The following is a 13,467-nucleotide window of genomic DNA, read 5'->3' as shown; positions in this document are numbered from 1 at the left end:
GGGTTCTTTACCATTAGTGCCACCTGGGAACCTCACTGAAGACTTAAGAAGGGGAATAGCTTGATCAAATCTGTTGGTGTTTCAGAAAGACTATTCTGTTAGCAGCAGAGCAATTAGATGCTGGGGTAGGGGAGGAAGTGGTGACCTGAAGCTGGGGAAGAGATTGTTAGCACAATTGGACCAAGAGATGTTGAAGGCCTGAATTTAAGCATCCACAGTGACATGGCCAGGAGGCACCATTCCTGAAAGATTGCCTTGATGAGGGAAAAAAATTGACAGGAGTGTTGACTGATGTTAGGCACTATAGACCTGGGGTTCTCTATGATTGCCTTCCCAGCTTTTGGAGTTTCTTGGCTATCAGTACCTTACCTATGCTTCTCCGGTTATGTTAATTTCTCCAGACTCTAAATATTTAACTCATAAAAATTAGCCCCCCACTCCTTTCTTATGTTGGTATTTTCCGTGACTGATAACTTGAGCTTTGCCACCACTTAACAATAATTTACATTTCTCTAGTTTAAATTCTTTAATTGTAAGTTTTCTCACCTTATAAAATGAACTTGTATAGTTTTAAGTAAACTTAACTGTTAAAAAAGGATCATGTGTCTTAAACTCCTTTGGGAAGGTGGTTAGTGTAATCACCACTAATCCCAGTAGTACCAGTGCTTTCAATCCCAGCTCTGCCATTTACCAGCACTGTCAGTGACCTTGGGCAAAGTACCTTATTAGCTCTCTGCATTTCACTTCTCATGGAAAACAGGGATTACAGAAAGGATGAAGTAAGTGAATATACATAAAGGGCTTAGCAGAATTCTTGCCATTATAGAAAGTACTATATGAGATTTTGTGATTTGTTGTACATGAGGTGCAGGTCGGGAATTTTTTTGTTTTTTTTGGTGATTATGTGAAGCATTAAGTTCAAAAATAGTTTAAAACATCTTCAGCTACACGAAGTTAAAAAGTCAGTTTCAGTTGTGAAATGTTTTATGTATCTTTTCACTGCTTTGCTTTTGCCATAACTTTTCCTCTCAGTGAATGAATAAGTGAAGTTCTTTTATATCATAGGCCTGTTTTTAGTAAAGGACGTCAGTCTCCTCACTGATTTAGTTTATAGCTTTCTCCTTGAAAACCCATCTGGTCACGGTTTTGGTTGTGATTTTCCTTTAAAGCTCTGGAAGAAATCCTTTTGGCAAAGTGGGGACCGTCAGGAATGCTAAGTTCTATGTTCAGCTTGAAACCCGTTATGTTCCAGGGCATGTGCTCTGCGGAGGACGTGCCGGTTGAGTGTGCTAAAGGTGATTGAATGTGGAAAGGTCAGGAGAAGAATTTTGGATGACAGATGACTCATCATCTTGGTCCATATGGCTGTGGAGAGGCATCCTGCAAACGGGGGGTGGAAAACGAGCAGTGCGGATGCATGCCAAGGAAACACCACGGGTGGCTGTGAATGGGCTTGGTGAGTGCTCTGTGGCTTGGTCAGCCGTGTACTTGCTAAAAACAGTCCAGTACCATCTTGTCTTCACAGTGTGCTTTTTAGTTGGATAAGAAACACTCTTTTTTGTATTAATATGTGTATACAGGTATGGCTTTCCCCCTCTTTTCTTTTTCTTTCTTTAGTTTCCTTAGACGTTCCATGAGTGAGAGCAGTTTTATAAAAATAATTTTCATATTTTCTAAGATATTCAGCCAGTGGAATGTCATGTATAAGTCTTCTAGTTTTGCTGTGAAACTCTGGTTTTGATTTTGCTTTTTTCTTTAAGATGTTTACGGCTTACTGGGTGATATTAAGGTGAAATAGTAACTAAGGCACAGTAACCAACTCTTACAAATAACCAGCTCAAATACAAATTCTTCATTTAAAAAGAAAAAAAGCTGGCTGTGAGATGAGGCCCGTTGGGAGGTGTGTTAGGTAATAGATTTCTTGTCTCCTATTTCTAAACATGGCTGCCAAAACCTGTGCATTTAAACAGTAAAATGCTCTCAGGCTCAGTCCTAATTTATCTCAAGTTGTAACAGAATTGTCTGCCAGATGACTTTAGGTGTAGGTATCGAAATATTTTGTATTTGCTGTCAAAGTTTGGTTTCATGGAAAAAAATCTTCAATTTTGGAATTATAAGTGGAATATAATTTAAACCTTTTTATTGGAGATAAAGATACCTTTACAAGGAGAGTCATCGTTCAGTCATGGTCCATCTGTATATTCTATTTGATTTTGTTCTGAGCACTAATGGGTGCTCTCTGTGGGGAATTCTGGGATTTTTTTTTTTTTTTTAGCAGAAGTCAGAGCCACCTGAATGTGTGCAGTGTTTGTATGTGTTTGCTCTGACCTTATCCCAACTTTGTATTTTTCTTTCTGATTCAGACCTTTGAAGGGTGTGACATCCCGCTGGGCAACATATGCCTACAGAGAAAAAGCCAACAATCACACATCTTCTGAATCACATCTTTCAAGAAAATGCCAAGGGCAATTTTTTTTTTCTGTTGCCCTTGGGAATGTAGGGTATGTCAAAAATAAAACATGTCGTACATTTTTTGGAAGGTCACTGAAGACATTCTCTGTGAAGAAAAAAGAATCAGGCTTTCTCCTTGTATGTGTATGAGTGCATGTATTCAAGAGGGTAATACCCACTTACCTTCAGATGTTTAGTCCTTGGGCTTCCCTGATAGCTCACTTGGTAAAGAATCCACCTGCAATGCAGGAGGCCCCAGATCAATTCCTGGATTGGGAAGATCCCCTGCAGAAGGGATAGGCTACCCACTCCAGTGTTCTTGGGCTTCTCTTGTGGCTCAGCTGGCAAAGAACTGCCTGCAGTGTGAGAGACCTGGGTTCAATCCCTGGGTTGGGAAGATCCTTTAGAGAAGGGAAAGGCTACCCACTCCAGTATTCTGGCCTGGAGAATTCCATGGACTATATAGTCCATGGGGTCACAAAGAACCTCTTTGTATCTTCAATCACTATTAGGGCAGTATGTATATTCTCCCAACCTTGAACAGAAGGTGTGAAGCAATTGGAGTGACTGCTGAAGAGTGGAGAGTCACAGACTTGAAGGAACTCTTGTGGGCACGGTGGTGGTTCTCACGGCTGCCAAGCATGGATTGAACAGTCATAATCTCTGGCATCTCACCAGGCTCATCCTTCTTGACATACTCATGTGTATAGGAATGAATATGAAAATGAAAAAGATACATGTATATGTACAGAAATCAATATAGTTGTTAGACATTAGCATTTCAAACTGCAGAGAAACCTAAAGTGTTAAGTCTTTGTGAGGGTCTTTGGTTTAATTAACAGTGTAAGAACTTGGTTTTTTGTTGTTGTTGTTGTTAACTTTTTATTTTAAATTGGAGTATAGTTGGTTAGCAATGTTGTGTTAACTTCGGATATACAGCAAAGTGATTCAGTTATACATGTACGTGTATCTTTTTCAAATTTTCTCATTTAAGTTGTTACATAAAATACTGAGCAGAGTTCTCTATGCAGTAGGACCTTGTTGGTTATCTATTTTAAATATAGCAATGTGTATGTGTCTGTAAACTCTCTAGCTATCTCTTCCCCGTTGGTAACCATAAATTCAAAGAATTTGATTTTTATTCCACGACCCTTCCTTGTTCAGTGTCTTTGGTGTCTGTATGAGCTCAGAGTATCTGAAAAACACTGTAAGACTCTGGATCTCTTCTTCATTTCATTGGATTCTCTCCTGAGACTCTGTCTCTGTGTCTATTTCTGGTGTGTTTCTTCTAATTGATCTGACTGTTGCCTCAGGATGAGAAACAATCTTAACATAGTAGACAATCCTGACTTTGTTTATTCCATTTGTGTTTTCAGGGAATGACTAGATTTTAACGTGGAAGCATTAAGGACCATATGGAAAACAAACATTTGAACACATCCCAGGAAAACTTGGTTCAGAGATCAAGAAACAAATTGAGTATGCATTATTTGTGTATCCCATCAATCCATCTGAGGAGGGAATAGCATTACTTCCTGACCTTACAGTCCAGGAGGAGCAAATGCTACTTAAATAATCATAGTGTAGGATCTTGAGAACACCAGTGAACTGGGTAGGAGGGGAGAGCTAGCACAGAGGAGAAAGTGACTGGCTCTCTTGAGGCCGAGGGAGGCCTCCAGGAGGAGGGGACACAAAATTTGAAACTGGGAGTAAAGCACAATCTGGACAGAGAAGATCATGCACGAGAGGTATAGAGGTGTGAAACAACATGTGTGTTCTGAAAGCTACAAGTAGTTGGATAATTTGAGAGCCAAAAATTATGAGCAGATGAGGCTGTAAAAGTGGGTAGGGGCAAAAGTTAAACACTTCTGGAAAGGCAAAACAAGGACTTGAATAATTGTCGAAGTTAATATTAAAAATGAGTTGGAAGAAAGTTAAAAATAAAAATTTAAAACTGAGTTTGGAAGAGTGAATAATTTATTTTTAACTTTCCTTCCAACTAACATTTAAAAATTAGCTAAATTAAATAATTTTTAGAGGGAGAATGGGGGGGAGGTTCAAAAGGGAGGTTCAATATATATATACATAATATATATATTTATAGCTGATTCACATTGTTGTACAGCAGAAAACAACACAACATTGTAAAGCAGTTGTTGTTGGTTTGACTCCTACAGACCTCTGCAGGCCAGGCCTCCCTGTCCTTTACCATCTCCTAGAGTTTGCTCAAGTTCATGTCCATTGAGTCGGTAATGCTCTCCAACCATCTCATCCTCTGCTGCCCTCTTCTCCTTTTGTCTTCAGTCTTTCCCAGCATCAGGGTCTTTTCCAGTGAGTCTACTCTTCACATCAAGTGGCCAAAGTATTGGAGCTTCAGCATCAATCCTTCCAATGAGTATTAAGGGTTGATTTCCTTTAGGATTGACTGATTTGATCTTCTTGCTGTCCAAGGGACTCTCAAGAGTCTTCTCCAGGACCACAATTTGAAAGCAATTATCCTCCAATTAAAAATTTTTTTTTTAATTCAGACATACTTTAAATATTAAGACATGGTGGTGTTGAAAAAAGCAGACAGTTTATTTTATTATTTTTTCTTGGGGCTGCACTGTGCATCTTGCAGGATCTTAGTTCCCCAAATAGGCCCTCGGCAGTAAAAGTACCAAGTCCCAACTACTGGACCAACAGGGAATTCCCACAGATGATTTAATTTTATTTTTTTCATATTGTTCTTGTAGAAATTATGACCATTATAAAACATTCAGGCCATATGAAAAAATGCAAAGTAAAAGCAACAAATTTTGCCTGAAATCCCAGTAGTCAGAAATAACAAGGGTTAGCAGTTGCAGACCAGCAGTCTAGATACCTCTCCATGCACATAATGCAGGTAAAACTCTGTAAGAATAACACCATACTTTACATACTTTAAAAAAAAGGCATTCAGTTTTACTCAAATTGAACTATAGCAAAAGCTGAAGTGAACCCTAAGGAATTAATAATGAACTTCAGGTAAAAACCTTCTTCATCACAAGGGATATTAATTCCCATGGAAGCCTCTTAAGATTATGAAAAGATGAGATTGACATATTTGTTTTTTTTAATCTCACATTTCAAATTTAAACAATATACTTACATTTTCTCCCATCTCCTCTCCCTTTCCTCCCAATTTTGTTAGCATTTAATGTGAAAATTTATTATAAACTTCTCTAACTTCCCATTTTTCAGTCTTATAGTTAAGAAATTTTGATGAATTCTGTGCACTCATTTTTTCCCCCATACCACTCCTGTTTATTTTATTTTGATTAATCTTAGTTATATCACTGAATATACTAGAAACTTTTGAATTATACACTTTAAACAAGTGACTTGTATACGAATAAAACTGAACTACTTTTAAAAAATTTTTATTGGAGTATATAGTTGATTTAAGATGTTTCTGCTATGCAGCAAAGTGAATCAGTTATACATATACATATGTTCACTCTTTTGAAAATTCTTTTCCCACATAGGTCATTACAGAGTATTGAGTAGAGTTCCCTGTGCTATCAGATCAGATCAGATCAGTCACTCAGTCATGTCCGACTCTTTGCGACCCCATGAATTGCAGCACGCCAGGCCTCCCAGTCCATCACCAACTCCCGGAGTTCACTCAGACTCACGTCCATCGAGTCAGTGATGCCATCCAGCCATCTCATCCTCTGTCGTCCCCTTCTCCTCCTGCCCCCAATCCCTCCCAGCATCAGAGTCTTTTCCAACGAGTCAACTCTTCACATGAGGTGGCCAAAGTATTGGAGTTTCAGCTTCAGCATCATTTCTTCCAAAGAAATCCCAGGGCTGATCTCCTTCAGAATGGACTGGTTGGATCTCCTTGCAGTCCAAGGGACTCTCAAGAGTCTTCTCCAACACCACAGTTCAAAAGCATCAATTCTTCGGTGCTCAGCCTTCTTCACAGTCCAACTCTCACATCCATACATGGCCACAGGAGAAACCATAGCCTTGACTAGACGAACCTTTGTTGGCAAAGTAATGTCTCTGCTTTTGAATATGCTATCTAGGTTGGTCATAACTTTCCTTCCAAGGAGTAAGCGTCTTTTAATTTCATGGCTGCAGTCACCATCTGTAGTGATTTTGGAGCCCAGAAAAATAAAGTCTGATACTGTTTCCACTGTTTTCCCATCTATTTCCCATGAAGTGGTGGGACCAGATGCCATGATCTTCAATTTCTGAATGTTGAGCTTTAAGCCAACTTTTTCACTCTCCACTTTTCACCTTCATCAAGAGGCTTTTTAGTTCTTCACTTTCTGTCATAAGGTGGTGTCATCTGCATATCTGAGGTTATTGATATTTCTCCGGGCAATCTTGATTCCAGCTTGTGCTTCTTCCAGTCCAGCGTTTCTCATGATGTACTCTGCATAGAAGTTAAATAAACAGGGTGACAATATACAGCCTTGACGAACTCCTTTTCCTATTTGGAACCAGTCTGTTGTTCCATGTCCAGTTCTAACTGTTGCTTCCAGACCTGCATACAAATTTCTCAAGAGGCAGATCAGGTGGTATTCCCATCTCTTTCAGAATTTTCCACAGTTTCTTGTGACCCACAGTCAAAGGCTTTGGCATAGTCAATAAAGCAGAAATAGATGTTTTTCTGGAACTCTCTTGCTTTTTCCATGATCCAGCTGATGTTGGCAATTTGATCCCTGGTTCCTTTGCCTTTTCTAAAACCAGCTTGAACATCAGGAAGTTCACGGTTCACGTATTGCTGAAGCCTGGCTTGGAGAATTTTGAGCATTACTTTACTAGCGTGTGAGATGAGTGCAATTGTGTGGTAGTTTGAGCATTCTTTGGCATTGCCTTTCTTTGGGATTGGAATGAAAACTTACCTTTTCCAGTCCTGTAGTAGGTCATTATTAGTTATCCATTTTATCCAGTAGTGTGTATATGTCAATCCCAATCTCGCAATTTACTCCTCCCCCACTATGCTTCCCGCTGGTAACCATAAGTTTGTTCTCTACATCTGTGACTCTATTTCTGTTTTGTAAATAAGTTTATTTGCATTATTTTAACACAGTTTTCCCATTCATCACGTGGTTTACTGGATTTTATTGAATGCCTCTCTTCTCTCCCTCTCTTCCCTTCTCTGCTGCCCTCCTGGCAGAACAGCTCCCGAGGTGCTATATTCCATGAATTTTCATGTTTGAAAACATCTCCTTGTTGTTTAAAGGTTCAGCTGACTGTGATATTCTGAAGTGGTCCTTGTGTCCTTTGCAGTCGTGTTTCATTGTCTTCTGGCCTCGTTTATTAGCCCAAGGCCAGTTTGACTGTTTTCCCTTTTGTGAATACAGTTTCTTTTGTTGTACAGAATTTCTGAAGAATTATTTCTTCATCAGTTCAGTTCAGTCACTCAGTTGTGTCTGACTCCTTGCGACCCCGTGAATCTCAGCACTCCAGGCCTCCCTGTCCATCACCAACTCCCGGAGTTCACTCAAACTCATGTCCATCAAGTCGGTGATGTCATCCAGCCATCTCATCTTCTGTCGTCCCCTTCTCCTCCTGCCTCCAATCCCTCCCAGCATCAGAGTCTTTTTCAATGAGTCAAATCTTTGCATGAGGTGGCCAAAGTATTGGACTTTCAGCTTCAGCATCAGTCCTTCCAATGAACACCCAGGACTGATCTCCTTTAGAATGGACTGGTTGGATCTCCTTGCAGTCCAAGGGACTCTCAAGAGTCTTATCCAACACCACAGTTCAAAGGCATCAATTCTTCAGCGCTCACTTTCTTCACAGTCCAACTCTCACATCCATACATGGCCACAGGAGAAACCATAGCCTTGACTAGACGGACCTTTGTTGGCAAAGTAATATCTCTGCTTTTGAATATGCTATCTAGGTTGGTCATAACTTTCCTTCCAAGGAGTAAGTGTCTTTTAATTTCATGGCTGCAGTCACCATCTGTAGTGATTTTGGAGCCCAGAAAAATAAAGTCTGACACTGTTTCCAGTTTCCCCATCGATTTCCCATGAAGTGATGGGACCAGATGCCATGATCTTCAATTTCTGAATGTTGAGCTTTAAGCCAACTTTTTCACTCTCCTCTTTCACTTTCATCAAGAGGCTTTTGAGTTCCTCTTCACTTTCTGCCATAAGGGTGGTGTCATCTGCATATCTGAGATTATTGATATTTCTCCCGGCAATCTTGATTCCAGCTTGTGCTTCTTCCAGCCCCGCGTTTCTCATGATGTACTCTGCATATAAGTTAAATAAGCAGGGTGACAATATACAGCCTTGACAGACTCCTTTTCCTATTTGGAACCAGTCTGTTGTTCCATGTCCAGTTCTAACTGTTGCTTCCCGATCTGCATAGAAGTTTCTCAAGAGGCAGGTCAGATGGTCTGGTATTCCATCTCTTTCAGAATTTTCCACAGTTTCTTGTGATCCACACAGTCAAAGGCTTTGGCATAGTCAACAAAGCAAAAATAGATCTTTTTCTGGAACTCTTGCTTTTTTTCCATGATCCAGCGGATGTTGGCAGTTTGATCTTTGGTTCCTCTGCCTTTTCTAAAACCAGCTTGAACATCTGGAAGTTCACGGTTCACATATTGCTGAAGCCTGACTTGGAGAACTTTGAGCTTTACTTTACTAGTGTGTGAGATGAGTGCAATTGTGCAGTAGTTTGAGCATTCTTTGGCATTGCCTTTCTTTGGGATTGGAATGAACACTGACCTTTTCCAGTCCTGTGGCCACTGCTGAGTTTCCCAAATTTGCTGGCATATTGAGTGCAGCACTTTCACAGCATCATCTTTCAGGGTTTGAAATAGCTCAACTGGAATTTTGTCACCTCCACTAGCTTTGTTCGTAGTGATGCTTTCTAAGGCCCACTTGACTTCACACTCCAGGGTGTCTGGGTCTAGGTCAGTGATCACACCATCATGATTATCTGGGTCGTGAAGATGTTTTTGTACAGTTCTTCTGTGTATTCTTGCCACCTCTTCTTAATATCTTCTGCTTCTGTTAGGTCCATACCATTTCTGTCCTTTATCGAGCCCATCTTTGCATGAAATGTTCCCTTGGTATCTCTAATTTTCTTGAAGAGATCCCTAGTCTTTCCCATTCTGTTGTTTTTCTCTATTTCTTTGCACTGATCGCTGAGGAAGGCTTTCTTATCTCTCCTTGCAATTCTTTGGAACTCTGCATCAGATGCTTATATTTTTCCTTTTCTCCTTTGCTTTTCACTTCTCTTCTTTTCACAGCTATTTGTAAGGCCTCCTCAGACAGCCATTTTGCTTTTTTGCATTTCTTTTCCATGGGGATGGTCTTGATCCCTGTCTCCTGTACAATGTCACAAACCTCCGTCCATAATTTATCAGGCACTCTGTCTATTAGATCTAGTCCCTTAAATCTATTTCTCACTTCTACTGTATAGTCATAAGGGATTCGATTTAGGTCATACCTGAATGGTCTAGTGGTTTTCCCCATTTCTTCAATTTAAGTCTGAATTTGGCAATAAGGTGTTCATGATCTGAGCCACAGTCAGCTCCCGGTCTTGTTTTTGCTGACTGTAGAGAGCTTCTCCGTATTTGGCTGCAAAGAATATAATCAATTTGATTTCGGTGTTGACCATCTGGTGATGTCCATGTGTAGAGTCTTCTCTTGTGTTGTTGGAAGAGGGTGTTTGCTATGACCAGTGCGTTCTCTTGGCAAAACGCTATTAGTCTTTGCCCTGCTTCATTCTGTACTCCAAGGCCAAATTTGCCTGTTCCTCCAGGTGTTTCTTGACTTGCTACTTTTGCATTCCAGTCCTCTATAATGAAAAGGACATCTTTTTTGGGTGTTAGTTCTAAAAGGTCTTGAGGTCTTCATATAACCATTCAACTTCAGCTTCTTCAGCGTTACTGGTTGGGGCATAGGCTTGGATTACCATGATATTGAATGGTTTGCCTAGGAAACGAACAGAAATCATTCTGTCGTTTTTGAGATTTCATCCAAGTACTGCATTTCAGACTCTTTTGTTCACCATGATGGCTACTCCATTTCTTCTAAGGGATTCCTGCCTGCAGTAGTAGATATAATGGTTATCTGAGTTAAATTCACCCATTCCAGTCCATTTTATTTCGCTGATTCCTAGAATGTCGATGTTCACTCTTGCCATCTCCTGTTTGACCACTTCCAATTTGCCTTCATTCATGGACCTGACATTCCAGGTTCCTATGCAATATTGCTCTTTACAGCATCGGACCTTGCTTCTATCACCAGTCGCATCCACAACTGGGTATTTTTTTTTGCTTTGGCTCCATCCCTTCATTTTTTCTGGAGTTATTTCTCCACTGATCTCCAGTAGCTTATTGGGCACCTACTGACCCGGGGAGTTCCCCTTTCAGTATCCTATCATTTTGCCTTTTCATGCCATTCATGGGGTTGTCAAGGCAAGAATACTGAAGTGGTTTGCCATTCCCTTCTCCAGTGGACCACATTCTGTCAGACTCTCCACCATGACCTGCCCATCTTGGGTGGCCCCACATGGCATGGCTTAGTTTCATTGAGTTAGGCAAGGCTGTGGTCTGTGTGATCAGATTGGCTAGTTTTCCGTGATTATGGTTTCAGTGTGTCTGCCCTCTGATGCCCTCTCGCAACACCTACCGTCTTACTTGGGTTTCTCTTTACCTTGGACGTGGGGTATCTGTTCACAGCTGCTCCAGCAAAGCGCAGCTGCTGCTCCTTACCTTGGACGAGGGGTATCTCCTCACCTCCGCCCTTCCTGACCTTGAATGTGGAGTAGCTCCTCTTGCTCCTCCTGCGCCTGCTCAGCTGCCACTCCTTGGATGTGGGATTGCTCCTCCCGGCTGCCGCCCCTGACCTCGGACATGGGGTAGCTTGTCTCGGTGGCTGCCCCTGACCTTGGGTGTGCTGTAGCTCCTCTCGGCCGCCACCCCTAACATTGGATGCGGGGTAGCTCTTCTCAGCTGCTCTTATGCCGACGCAGCCGGGCACTCTCGGTCACTGCCCTGACCTTGGGCAAGGGGTAGCTCGTCTTGGCTGCTGCCCCTGACCTTGGGCGTGCGGTAGCTCCTCCCAGCTGCTGCTGGTGACATCGGATGGGGCGGGTAGCTCTTCTCGGCTGCTCCTGTGCCAATGCAGCCTGGCACTCTCGGTCGCCGCCCGAACCTTGGGCGAGGGGTAGCTCCTCTTGGTGGCGCTTCTGCGCGGTCCGTTGCAGGCAGCGCGGTTCTTTATTTTCTTTATTTTTTCATACTTAAGTAAATAGAATCTCTCAATATTGATTTTGTTTTTCTCTTATATATAGTGTGTCCTTTTGATCTCCAGTTCAGTTCTTTCCTTTCTGGAAAGCTCTCCTGTATTATGGGCATCCCTGGTGGCTCGGTGGTAAAGAATCTACCTGCCAAACAGGAGACATGGGTTCGCTCCCTGGATCAGGAAGATCCCCTGGAGAAGGAAATGGCAACCCACTCCAGTATTCTTGCCTGAGAAACCTTATGGACGGAGGAGCCTGGTGGGCTACAGTCCATGGGTTTGCAAAGAATTGAATACGACTTAACAACTAAACAACACAATTCCGGTATTATATCTTTTTGTTGGCCCATCTGTTAAGTTTTTCTATTGTATTGGATGCTATATTCTTTGTCTTTATTGTGTTTTGTTTAAATTTTTCTTGCTGCCATGTTTCCTTTTGCCTTCATCATACCTGTTTAGGGCAGAGGAGAACAAATCTGCTTATATTCCATAACTATCTTATAATTTCTCAACCTTTTGGTTCCATGCATGCTGTGCTTCAGGGACTTTGTATTCAATATGCCCTCGCCCTGCAATACCCTGCCCTCCACCCTCCCCATCCATGTGCATCGCTGCATTCACATCTCTACTCACATATCCCCTCCTCGGTGAATTCTTTGTGTACCATCCCATCCTATCTATCCACGTTTCTCTTCCTTCTTACCTTATAATCATGTGGTGTTAGATATATATCTGTATTTTGGTGCTTCATACTTCCTATGCCCCCACCCCAGGTGTACGGCTCAGAAAGCAGAGATTATATTTGTGTCGTTCGTGGTTGTATTGCCAGTGCCGCCCATAGAAAAGGTTAATAAGTATCTGTCCGATTATAGAAAGTCTGGCCTGCAGCCTACAGATAAGCCTGTGTAGGGGATACTTGGGGCAAAAATGTGGGCTGTGGTGAAATAATTTACAAATTCCTTTTGTTTCAACTGAGACACAATGGAGCCAATTTTTCCTTAATTTGGTTCTAGAGAATGAGGAAGCAGAATTCTTAAACAGAAGAGCCTTTGAGCAAAAGTTTTGCAGATGCAGCACCTTCCTCAGTGCAATGTACATCTTCCCTTACTGGGAAGAGGGCTTAGTGCTTTTAGAATAGTTTGTTTAAGAACAGGGATTTCAAGTTAGTCGTTGTCAGCTATGTCCTTAAACAGGACAGATCCTTCCACTGATGTTAGAAGATGTCCATGCCATCTGGGAATTTCCCCATGAATGCCTGCCTACTAGGAATTCTTTAATTTCAATAAGCCATTTCCAAGATCCAAACTTGTGATTCAAAACCAAATTTTCTGTATCTTGTATTTATCAGTAGATCACTCAGTAATGATTATAGCCTATCTAGGTTTTTAAATCATTTACTACTAACCTATAGCTCTTTGAGAGCAGTACCCACTTCTTACAAATCTCTAAAGCCCGAGGATATATAACAGGAGTCCAAGTGTCCCTGGAAGATCCCAGTGAGCAGGAAGCATGCCCTCGAGCACTCCTGGCGCAGAGGGAACTGTGAGCTCATAGAGTGGTAAGAGGTAGCATAAGCCCCCTTTGCCAACATCTGGAGCACAGCTGCTTCTTAATCTTTTCACCATCTGTTAATACAAATTGGCTGAAATAGAATATGGAGGTCTCAGATATGCATACAAATTAATATTGTGTAAACAGATAAGATACAAGAGAGAAAAGTCCTTTACAAAACAGATTTTGATGGTGGTTAGTTTTAAGTTAATACTAAAGGGGT

At 41.4% G+C, this 13,467-nt stretch overlaps 1 protein-coding gene across 7 annotated transcripts in view; it reads left to right on the top strand.

The window, feature by feature from the left end:
• The window catches only part of AK4 (adenylate kinase 4), a 97,188-nt gene that overhangs the window by 64,977 nt on the left and 18,744 nt on the right, over positions 1-13,467 (top strand). The window lies entirely within an intron of this gene.

Source organism: Bubalus kerabau, chromosome 6 (genome assembly GCF_029407905.1).
Source record: "Bubalus kerabau isolate K-KA32 ecotype Philippines breed swamp buffalo chromosome 6, PCC_UOA_SB_1v2, whole genome shotgun sequence".
Taxonomy (NCBI): domain Eukaryota; kingdom Metazoa; phylum Chordata; class Mammalia; order Artiodactyla; family Bovidae; genus Bubalus; species Bubalus kerabau.
Note: the sequence above shows the minus strand (reverse complement) of the source record. Positions and strands in the feature narration are given on the sequence as shown.